This window comes from Zea mays, chromosome 9, assembly GCF_902167145.1.
Source record: "Zea mays cultivar B73 chromosome 9, Zm-B73-REFERENCE-NAM-5.0, whole genome shotgun sequence".
Taxonomy (NCBI): domain Eukaryota; kingdom Viridiplantae; phylum Streptophyta; class Magnoliopsida; order Poales; family Poaceae; genus Zea; species Zea mays.
The window spans coordinates 70447221-70459682 of NC_050104.1; positions in this window are offsets into that span (position 1 = coordinate 70447221).

Below are 12462 nucleotides of genomic sequence, written 5' to 3' on the forward strand. Positions count from 1 at the left end.
CAAAATTTCATAACTTTTAAAGATCTACAACTTTTATGTTGGTGGTTTTTTCATACGATGTCATTTGAAAAACTCAAAAAAATTCAGGATAAAAATGATTTCTATTGTCCGTTTCATAAGAAAACCGCCACTAAAAATCGATTTTTAGTTGCGGTTACTTAAGGAACCGCCTATAGAAATAAACTGATGTTTGAGAACTGAAACCGTTTGTAAAAATTAAACTCCACTACAAGGTTTGAGCTCTTTTCTACTAATAAATAGATCAAGTGCCCTGACATGAAATATAAGGGTCACAATCCATCATACACTACTACCCAAAAGATTTTGCAAGATAGTAGTAAAACATTTTTCTTGGCGGATGTGCTTCTAGGCCACCTCAGTTAAACGCTGATAGAATCGCTGCCTTTACACCCGCCTCCGTTAAAAGGTAATGGGGCAGACGACATAAGGCGACCACCTGTGTTAATCAATATTAACTGAGGCGGTTGCGTTAAGTTGTCAGCCTCCTTTAAACAATGAACAAAGGTAAGTATTTTAAGAAACTGCCTCCGTTAATCTATATTAATAGATGTGGTTGCTTTATGTCGCCCGCCTATTTTAATCAATTAACAGCCGAGTTTTTTAAGACAACGAACTCCGTTAATGTCACACCCGGATTCAAGGGCAAATTCAGACGCTGATCAAATGTGTGCTAGGATCAAGCCTCACACATATGACGACTCATGGTACAGAAACGAATGTCACATCTTTACTATATAATATGAGTTCTGTACAAAATAACTAAATAGTTACATTATATGTTGACAACGATCTCATGCAACCATAGTTGACTAGAAGACGATGGCCTAGACCTCTCACGAACTCATCGCTTCATCCTTCATGCTCCTGAAAGGGAAATGTGCCCTTGGGCCATTTCTATAAATGTTTTGGTGATTAAATACCCAACACTTTGTTTTAGTGGATATGTGCTAAAGAGATGCAAATCAAGAATCAAGGTTTATCTCTAGCCTTAGTGAATTGTTTTTGGTACTAACATATTCTTATAAGTGCTAGGAACCTTGTCATATAAAATGAGATTGGATTGGAGAAGGTTGGCAGTGCCCAGCCAGACTTGCACGAGCCTGTGGATTCACCGGACTGTCCGGTGTGCACCAGACATTGTCCGGTGCCCAGGCTGGCAAGTCAACGAACTCGCTGCTCTCGGGAATTGTTGGGGACGCTGCGACTAAAATTCACCGGACTGTCCGGTGAACCAGCAGCGCTCGTGCCAACGGTCGGCAGAGCAATCAGTGCGCAATCAACGGATGACGCGCGGCCTGAGCCAACGGTCACCAGGCCGCACCGGACTGTCCGGTGTGCCAAGGGGACCCTGGCTGCAACGGTCGACTTCGCCAAATAAGGAAGGAGATCACGCACTATTCATGTCCGGTGGTGCAATGGACTGTCCGGTGCGCCCACAGACAGAAGGCAACTATTGCCTACCAAATGGAGCTCCAATGGCTCCTAGCGCCTTAGGGCTATAAAAGGGACCCCTAGGCACATGGAGCAGTACACCAAGCCTCCATTGAACATCCTAAGACGTCTAGACTCCACAAACACGCATCCGATCCATTGTCATTGAGATTTGAGCACTTGTTTGAGCTGTGAACTCGTTGGGTTGTGTTTTGTGCTCGTTTCTTGACTTGTGTATGTGTCGTTGCTGTGACTCTAGCTCTTGCGTGTGTTTCTATTCCCACCTTACACTTGTGGTTTCATTGTGATCAATCTTGTAAGGGTGAGAGGCTTCAACTTGTGGAGATTCCTCATAAAGGGGATAAACTTGAGATAAAGAGAATTGTGTTATTCAAGTGGATCATTAGATCACTTGAAAGGGGTTGAGTGCAACCCTCATCCATTAGTACGCCACAACGTGGACTAGGCAAATGTTCCACTTGGCCGAACCACGGGTTAAAAATCGTCGTGTTGGCTGTCTTTATTCTTGTGCTATTTTCTTTATTCTACTCACTTTATAATTGCTCGAAGTTTAATACTCATCTTTTAAAGAGCAATTAAGTGAAGAAGTTGTCTCCCTCTCTAGTCATAGCATCTTGGTTTTGACTTCACTAACATTTCATAAACCAAGTTTGTGATGTTTAGTATTGATTTTTACAGGATCACCTATTCACCCCGTCTAGGTGCTCTCGATTGGTATCGAAGCAATACTCTTCATTCAGGGACTGACCACCTGAAGAGATGGATCCTAAAGGTAAGGGGATGGTGATCAATGACGAGGAGACCCTCTACATCGACGAGCCAAAAGGCGACAAGCCACTTATTCAGGCTCGAGTCACAAGAAGAGGGATGAGAAGAAGAAGAGGCGCATAAAGAAGATCATCTACTACGACAGCGATGCCTCCTCCTCTTCACCAAGGGACGACGACGAAGAAGACTCTTCATCGAAAAAGAAAATGGTTAATCAGAATTACTCTTTTGATTATTCTCGCATCCCTTATAATTAAAATGCTCATTTGTTATCTATTCCACTCGGAATCCCCCACACTTCGATGGAGAAGACTATTTGTTTTGGAGTCGTAAAATGTGTAGTCACTTATTTTCTCTCCATCCTAGTATTTGGGAAATTGTTGAAAATGGAATGCATTTCAATAGTACTAATAATCCTATATTGATTAATGAGCAAATACATAAAAATTCCCAAGCTACTACTGCTTTGTTAGCATCTCTATGCAGGGATGAATACAACAAAGTCAACAGCTTGGACAATGCCAAGCAAATATGGGATACCCTCAATATCTCACAGAGGGTAATGACGCCACCATGGTTACCAAGATGGAACTGGTGGAAGGCGAGCTTGGGAGATTCGCCATGATAAGAGGAGAGGAGCCAACTCAAACTTACAACAAGCTCTAGACGCTGGTGAACAAGATTCGAAGCTATGGAAGTACAAGATGGATGGATCATATGACATCGTCCGACTTATGCTAAGGTCATTTACCGTTATTGATCCTCATCTTGTAAATCTTATCCGTGAGAATCCAAGGTACACAAAGATGACGCCCGATGAAATTCTCGGAAAATTCGTGAGCGGGTGCATGATGGTGAAGGAAGCAAGGTATGTGGACGATGCTGCAAACAGACCGCTTCCTCTCTACGAGCCGCAACGCGTTGCTCTCAAAGCAACAAGTAGCAAGGAGGCGCTACCTAGAAAGGTAGCATAAGTAGAGGCTATTGGGCTCAACGAGGATGAAATGGTGCTTATAATCAAGCACTTCAAGACCACATTGAAGGGACGCAATGAGTATCCCAACAAGAACAAGTCAAGGGGAAAGCGCTCCTGCTTCAAGTGCGGTAAGTCTGGTTATTTTATAGCACAATGTCCCGATAATGACAATGACCAGGAACAAGAAAGGGAAGAAGGAAAGGAAGAAGTACTATAGTAAGGCAAAGGGCGAGGCACACATTGGAAAAGAATGGGACTCTGATTGTTCTTCATTCGACTCCGACGATGAAGTACTAGCTGCCTCCGCCTTCGACAAGTCCTCCCTCTTCCCCAACGAACACCACATGTGCCTCATGGCTAAGGAGAAGAAGGTACGTACGCGATATACACCTAAGTACACTTCTTCTAGTGATGAGGAATCTTCTGATGATAAGGTAGATTTAGTGATTTTATTCAAGGGATTAGATAGATCTAAAGTAGATAAGATAAATGAATTAATTGATGCTCTTAATGGAAAGGATAGGCTGCTAGAGAAGCAAGAAGATATTCTTTATGAAGAATATGATAAATTTATTAATGTTCAAAAATCTCTTGCTCTAGAAATTAAGAAAAATGAACTATTGTCTTCTGAGCTGTCTACTTGCCATGATTCTATTTCTAGTCTAAAAGTTTAAATGCTGATTTAAATGTTAAGCTAGAAAAAGTAAATGTCACTAGTTCATCTGTGGAGCATGTGTCTATTTGTAATAGATGTAAAGATTTTGATATTGATGCTTGCAATAAACATGCCTCTACCATTCTTAATTTTATTAATGATGTTGCAAGTCTTAATGCTTGACTTAAGACTTGCAAGAATGATTATGAGAAATTAAAATTTGCCAGGGATGCCTACACCATTGGTAGATACCCCTCTATTAAGGACGGACTTGGTTTCCAAAAGGGAACCAAGAACTTAACAAGCCAAAGGACCTCCACTCTCAACAAGGAGAAAGGGAAGGCTCCTATGACTAGTAGCCCTTCACATGACCAAAAGAACCATGCCTATCTTTATGCTCATGTTAAGAATGTTTCTAGTGTTGCTCAGCATGATAGGAGTTATAATCATGCTACTCTACCTAATCGTCATGATGCTACATTTAATTCTCATGCCATGTTTGAATCTAGTTCTTCATTTGCTCATGGTAGGAATAGACCTAGGCATCATCATGTTGCTTCTCATGCGCCTAGGAAGGAATCAACTGGACCAACTATGCTTTATCAAACATGTGATGCTTCATTTGTTTTATTATGCAAAAATGATAAAGTAGTTGCTAGAAGTTTGGGACCTAAGTGCAAGAGAGACAAAACTTGCATCTGGGTTCCAAAGTCTGTTGTGGCTAACCTTGTAGGACCCAACAAGAGTTGGGTACCTAAAACCCAAGCTTAATTACCTTGCAGGTTTATGCATCCAGGGTACAAGCTGGATCATTGATAGCGGATGCACAAACCACATGACGGGGAGAAGAAAATGTTCACCTCCTACGTCAAGAATAGGGATTCCCATGACACTATCATCTTTGGAGATGGGAACCAAGGCAAGGTCAAGGGCTTGGGCAAAATAGCCATCACTATTAAGCATTCAATTTCAAATGTGTTTTTAGTAGAATTGCTCGGGTACAATTTGTTGTCTGTAAGACAATTATGTCATATGGGTTATAATTATTTATTTACAAATATTGATGTATTTGTCTTTAGAAGAAGTGATGGTTCATTAGCTTTTAAGGGTGTATTATACGACAAGCTCTACTTAGTTGATTTCTCAAAAGAGAATGTCGATCTAGATGCATGCTTAATCGCTAAGACTAATATGGGCTGGCTCTGGCACCGCCATCTAGCACATGCTGGGATGAAGAACCTTCTTAAGCTTCTAAAGGGAAAACATGTGTTAGGACTAACCGATGTCTGTTTTGAGAAAGACAGACCTTGTGCAGCGTGCCAGGCAGGAAAACAGGTGGGAACTACTCATCAAAACAAGAACGTCATGACGACGTCAAGACCACTTGAACTCCTACATATGGATCTCTTCGGGTCCGTTGCTTATCTTAGCATCGGAGGAAGTAAGTATGGTCTTGTAATTGTTGATGATTTTTCCCGCTTCACTTGGGTGTTCTTTTTGCAGGTGTCGGGTACCATAATTAGGGGTACCCCTAAGACTCCTAAACTCGGCTAGTAATCACCATCAGCGCAAACTACAGAGGCTGATCGGCGCAATTCAGGTCAAGGCTCCGTCCACTCAAGGGACGCGATCTCGCCTCACTCGAGTCCAGCCTCGGGCGGGAACAGTAGATCCAGCTGGATTCACGCCTCGCCCGAGGGCCTCCTCAAAGCAACGGGCGCACCGCCGACTCGCCCGAGGCCCAGCTCGGGCAGGCTTCGCAGTGAAGCAACCTTGGCCAGATCGCCTCGCCAACCGACGGTATCGCAGGAGCATTCAATGCAAAGATCGCCTGACACCTTATCCTGACGCACGTTCCTCAGTCGGCAGGGCCGAAGTGACCGCAATCACTTCGCCCCTCCACTGACTGACCTGACAGGAAAGTAGCGCCGCCTGCCTCGCTCCGACTGCTGTGCCACCTGCCAAGATGAGGCTGACAGCAGCTGAGTCCAGCCTCAGGCGCCACAGGAAGCTCCGCCTCGCCCGACCTTGGGCCTCGGCCTCAGGAGAAGTCTCCATCTCGCCTGACCCCAGGGCTCGGCCCCCGCCTCGGCCTCGAAAGATGGAACTCCGCCTCGCCCGACCCCAGGGCTCGGCCTCGACCTCGACCTCAAAAGGTGGTCTCCGCCTCGCCCGACCCCAGGGCCCAGCCTCAACCTCGACCTCGGGTGGAATCGCGTCCTCACCCGACCCCGGCCTCGGCCTCAGGAGGAGTCTCCGCCTCGCCCAACCTTGGGCTCGGACTGACCACGCCGCAGGAGGTACATCATTACCCTACCCCTAGCTAGCTCAGGCTACGGGGGAACAAGACTGGCGTCCTATCCAGACTCACCTCGGTAACAAGTAATGATGGCTCCCCACGTGCGCCCATGACGACGGCGACTCTCAACCCCTTACGGAAGCAAGGAGACATCAGCAAGGTCCCGACAGCTGTGCTTCTACAGGGCTCAAGCGCTCCTTCGACGGCCACGACATCGCATGCACAAGGCTCTAACACCTCTCCGACAGCCACGTTGGCATGTACATAGGGCTCTGGCTCCTCTCTGCCGGACACGTTAGCATATTGCTACACCCCCATTGTACACCTGGACCCTCTCCTTACATCTATAAAAGGAAGGTCCAGGGCCCTCATACAAAAGGGTGGTCGCACGGGAGGACGGGTTGACGAACAGGCTCTCTCTCTCTCCCTCGCGAACGCTTGTAACCCCCTACTGCAAGCGCACCCACTCTGGCGCAGGATAACACGAGGTCGTGGTTTCCCCCCTTTGTGTTCCGTCTCGCGCCAACCCATCTAGGCTGGTACACGCAACGATAATTTACTCGTCGGTCCAGGGACCCCCCAGGGTCGAAACGCTGACAGTTGGCGCGCCAGGTAGGGGCCTGCTGCGTGTTGACGAACAACTTCCCGTCAAGTTCCAGATGGGTAGTCTCCAGCAACCTCTTCAACCCGGGATGCTGCTCCGTTTCGGGAGTCTCGAGTTCATGTCCCTCGACGGCAGCTACGACATGGTGCTCCTTCCCCCACCACTACACGACGGTTGATCTTTAGCGACCCTTATTAGGTACCAACTGTTGGTTGCTAAAGGTTATGGACCGACGGTCAGTCGCTAAATCCTTTTGTAGCAACAGTCGATTGGTCGCTAAAAGTCTAGAAATTTAACAACTTATGGTTGGTCGCTGTAGATGTCGTCGGGGACTAGCGGTGGGTCGCTATACAACAAGGATCACTATCAAATCTTATAGCCTGAACATACCTGTAGATATTAGTGACTAAAAATTAATTAAAACAAGTAAACATGATTTTTAGCGACCATGATTGATTCTTTTATGTGTTTGTTATGTATTTGCATTTGGAATAATTTTTTTATTGCGCATGATTGATTTTTGGTTATTGAATAACATTTCTTCTTAAATGAAAATCCTAGTAAATAAAAAAATATAATAATTATTAACCCAAAAGTTAATATTTTATTTATAAATAATTTTGGTTTAATTACTATGAATTGTACGATTATTTAAAAATGTATTTGAAATTTAGAAAAGGAAATAAAAAAAGGAAAAAACTCTCTAGCCTATGAAACAGTGGAACCCTGAATCAATCCAGCCCAATCCGACCTGCATGGCCCGCCTCGAACTGAGCCGACACTCCTCGTCTTCCGCGGTTCGGCACTTCGGCTCGTCCTCCTCGCGGCGAAACCCTAGCCCGCCCCCATGGACGATCCCTCCTCCGCCTCCAACAAGCACAAGCGCAAGCGGGGGCGCAAGCCCAAGGCATCGCCGCCCTCCCCCGACCGCTCCTCCCCCTCTCCCTCGGTCGCCCCCGCTCCGGCTGGGCGCCGTGGCCGCAAGCCGCGACGTCATGAGGCCCTCGCCGACGAGGACGCCACGCGTCCTCTGTCCCCGCCCCGCCGAGGTCCATGCCGCCCGCACCGTTCGGCTTCGGCGTGATCCCGCCCAGGTGCACGACCGTGCACGACGGCGCGCCGACGGTGGTCTTCTCCACCGGCGGCTGCGGCACCAACTTCTTCCACGCCATGAGCGACCTCAGGTCGCCGCCACCCCTGGTAGCTGCCGCCTCTCCCTGCTCCTCTCTCTCCCAAGCGGCTCTCTCTCTCCTCCTCTTCTCCAGCCGCTGCCAGGCAACCTGCCGCCGAGCAGCGCGGCCACCCGAGCCCCACGCCCGCCGCGCCAGGATCCAGCGCCCCTACTCTCGCTAGGACGCCAGAGACCGCTCGACCGCCGTGAGTTTCTTTCTATTTTTTCTGAAGTACAGGCACCACTGATTCAAGCTACTGATTTCCTGAATTGCTCAGTTTATATTCCATTGACATTGTATATTTGTTCAGTTTATTACAGCTGTTAGGGTCTGGATGAGTTCAGTTTATATTCCATTGAATATTTGTTGCAGTGAAGAGAAATGAGAGAAAGCTTTCGGTTGTTCATACACGAAATGCTATCTCCCCACTTGCTTTTGGTGACATTGTATGTTTACTAGACTCCCTTTTCCTCTTTTTGTGTTTTCTAAAATGTTTAGAGTACAAACTTTGCAATGACATCCCATATTCTCTAATTGCAGCCAATCATCAGCCAGACTTTTGGGAGGTAAGGACATGCGTTTTTTAGATTTTATTTCGTGCCAAATATTGACTCTTCTTCTTTTATCTCCAGCACGCTTACTACCCTAGTTATCATCATGAGGTAAGAATTCAGTACTTTGATGCATTGCACCTAGCACATATATATATCTTAATCACGTACTTCAATGCAGGAAACAGGGACACTGTTTAGTTTCTTTGTGCTTTTTTCCCAGCTATCGAGTAACCTTTAATAGTAGAAATTAATGGAAATTCAATTCATATTCATAGGTTTGTAGTGCTCTCTCATGGTACAACAAAACTTTTTCTTGGAAAACTAGTACATGACAAAACAGAATACTAGTATTGAGATTGATGTTCATGCACCATGAGATTTCAGGTTACATGGAGGTTTTATGTAAAGGTTTTATGTTCATGCACCAAGGCTTAGGGCTTGTTTGTCACCTCATCTTAGGGCTTGTTTACTTGCACCAAGGTTTTATGTTTAGATTGCACCAAGGTTTTATGTTCAGATTGATGTTCTTGCATCCACTATACTTAGGGCTTGTTTGTCACCTCATCCAAAAGCAAACATTTATATCTTCTATCATGTTATTCAGTGTGCAATTTTTACGAGTTTGATCCCTTGTTTTCCATCCACTGAATAGGCATTCTTCGGATACATCGGATCAAATCCTGCTGGAGGAACCAGAGAGTTGGAAAATCTCATGTCTCACAAGAAATGCTTATCACCCCAATGTCATATACGCCAAGATAAGCTGCTGGAATTTCACCATTGCCCTTGGATATTGCTACAAGGAAATTACTAGTCAGCATCCAGTTTGAAGACATGCAACAAAACAACTCTAGAAGCTATGGAGCTGGTAGATTCTGGAGTTGGCAGTGAGGTAGTGATCCAACTTGGGCTTTGAAGCCATGGTGCTTTCTCTAGACGGCTATTATGTCTGTAGTGTTGTTAGAATAATCCTGGTTCTGTGTTTTCATAACTTCATCATGCTTGAAGCATTAGGGTAGCTCTGGAGCTTTTGTGAATGATCTAGCTAGCTATCTGTAAATGATCTAGTTGTGAATGATATTATAATTCTGATGCTTTTGTGAATATATAATTGTGTTTGTGTATACTGATTAACTGTGTATGTCTTTATGATTTGTGTATAAAAATCTGTGATTTGTGGTGCTTAATTAAATGTATATTATTATTAATAACAACTATAAAAGGGTGACTTTCTGTTGGTTGCTAAATGTATAGTATGACGACTTATGGTTGGTTGCTAAATCTATAGTACAACTACGCACGGTTGGTCGCTAAATATACAATATTAGCAACGGACGGTCGGTCGCTAAAAAGATGTCGGTCGCTAAAGCCTTTAGCGACGGCACTTACAGCGACCATCTTTATGGGTCGCTAAAAGTTTATAGCGACCAACCATAGGTCGCTGAAGGCCATTTTAGCAACCAACCGTAGGTCGCTGTAAGTGAACCGTCGTGTAGTGCATAGCGCGACAGCGACAACGGTGGCCGTCAGCCCGCCCGGCGGTGGCGGACTCGGCGACGTCTTCCCCCCATGGCGGAAGAGCAGCATCCGGCTTTGTCCCGTTGCCTTCCTCGCCGCAGGAGAAGGAGGCGGGGCAACCGTGGCCAAGCAGGAGGCGGCACTTCGTCGGCTGTCGAGCGAGTCGACGACGCCGGCGCCCCAGCGGGGGACATGTCGGGCGTCGACCTCGCGCCTGAGACGACGACGAGCGTTGTTTCCCTGCAACACGCCAACCCCAAGCGGACAGGTGATGCCAGCACGCTCGCGACGGGCCTGCTGGGCGTTAGCCTCGTACCTGAGATAACGGTGTAGTCCGTCCCCGACGCAACTTCGTCACCATCCATCGATCAAGAGGTACCATCCGTTTTCCACCCTGTGCCTTTTAGATTCAGCTTCGATCCACCAAGCGATCCCGCTTCGGTGAGTGCTTTCATAAAGGCATATTCTAACCTTCCGGGGATATGTGGTCCACCTGGGACCGACTAACGGCCGTCTCGACCTACGGGCCCCCGGGCTCCGAGGAAGACGACGAGCCCGACTCTGGTTGGGATTTCTCTAGGCTCGGTAATCCTAGCGTCATGCGAGACTTCATGACTGCATGTGACTACTGCCTCTCCGATTGTTCCGATGATGGCCATAGCCTTGACAACGAAGGTTGTGGCCCAAGTCGCGAATGCTTCCACATCGATCTAGGAGTCACAACGAAGGCAACCACCTGGGTATGCCGGAGGACGATGATCCCCCTGGGCCTACGCCTCGTGTTGACATCCTTCGGGAGCTAGCTGTCGTCCCAGTCCCTGCGGGGGGTTAGGACACACAGCTCGAGCAATTCCGCGAGATGCAGGCCAGGCTCGACGAGGAAGCATGACAACTTGTGCAGCTCCGGCAAAACATCGGGCAGGAGTGGGCAGGCCGTGCACTAGCCGGAGAAGCGCGTCATCAGGCCCAGGACATCCAGCGCCGTATCACTGACGATGCCAGGGCAAGGCTGCCCCCGGCTTCCAGTGGGGTCGGCCAGAACCTGGCTGCAGCGGCAATACTACTCCGAGCGATGCCGGAGCCATCCACCACCGAGGGGCGGCGTATCCAGGGAGAACTCAAGAATCTTCTGGAGGATGCTGCGGTCCAACGGGCCGAGAGCTCTGCCTCCCGGAGGCAAGGGTACCCCCCAGAGCATCACGCCGCGACTTCCCGATTCATAAGGGAAGCCTCGGTCCACACCGGGAGCACGCGGGACGCGATGCCTGCGGCCCTGGGTCGCCTCGGCAATGAGCACCGCCGCTACGACCGTCGAGCTCGCCTCGACGAAAAGGTGCACCGAGGCTACCACCCTAGGCGTGGGGGACGCTACGACAACGAGGAGGATTGGAGCCCCTCGCCCGAACCACCCGGTCAGGAAGCTTTCAGCCGGGCCATACGACGGGCACCGTTCCCGACCCATTTCCGAGCCCCGACTACCATCACTAAGTACTCGGGGGAAACGAGGCCGGAACTGTGGCTTGCTGACTACCGGCTGGCCTGCCAGCTGGGTGGAACGTACGATGACAACCTCATCATCCGCAACCTCCCCCTGTTCCTCTCCGATGCCGCCCGAGCCTGGCTGGAGCATCTGCCTCCTGCGCGGTGCTGGGGAGACCATGCTACGCCAAGTTCATGGCCGTCCCAACTACACCTACCTCAAGCTCAAGATGCCGGGCCCCAACGAGGTCATCACCGTCGGATCCACGTACCGACACGCGTACGAATGCGACGTGGAGTGCGTGGAGTACGCTGAGGCCCTCGCCGAATCCGAGGCCCTCATCGCCGACCTGTTGTGCCTCTCCAAGGAGGTGCCTGATGCGAAGTGCCACGCCGGCAACTTCGAGCCAGCAGAGGCGGTTAAGTCCGTCCCTCTCGACCCCAGCAATGACGCCTCCAAGAAGGTCCGGATCGGCTCCGAGCTCGACCCCAAATAGGAAGCAGTGCTCGTCGACTTTCTCCACGCGAACGCCGAGGTTTTTGCGTGGAGTCCCTTGGACATGCCTGGCATACCGAGGGATGTCGCCGAGCACTCGCTGGATATCTGAGCTGGAGCCCGACCCGTGAAGCAGCCTCTGCGCCGTTTCGACGAAGAAAAGCACAGAGCCATAGGCGAGGAGATCCACAAGCTGATGGCTGCGGGGTTCATCAAAGAGGTATTCCATCCCAAATGGTTAGCCAACCCTATGCTTGTGAAAAAGAAAGGTGGGAAATGGAGGATGTGTGTAGACTACACTGGTCTAAACAAAGCATGTCCGAAGGTTCCCTACCCTCTGCCTCGCATCGATCAAATCGTAGATTCCACTGCTGGGTGCGGAACCCTGTCATTCCTCGATGCTTACTCAGGGTATCACCAAATCAAGATGAAAGAGTCCGACCAGCTCGCGACTTCTTTCATCACACC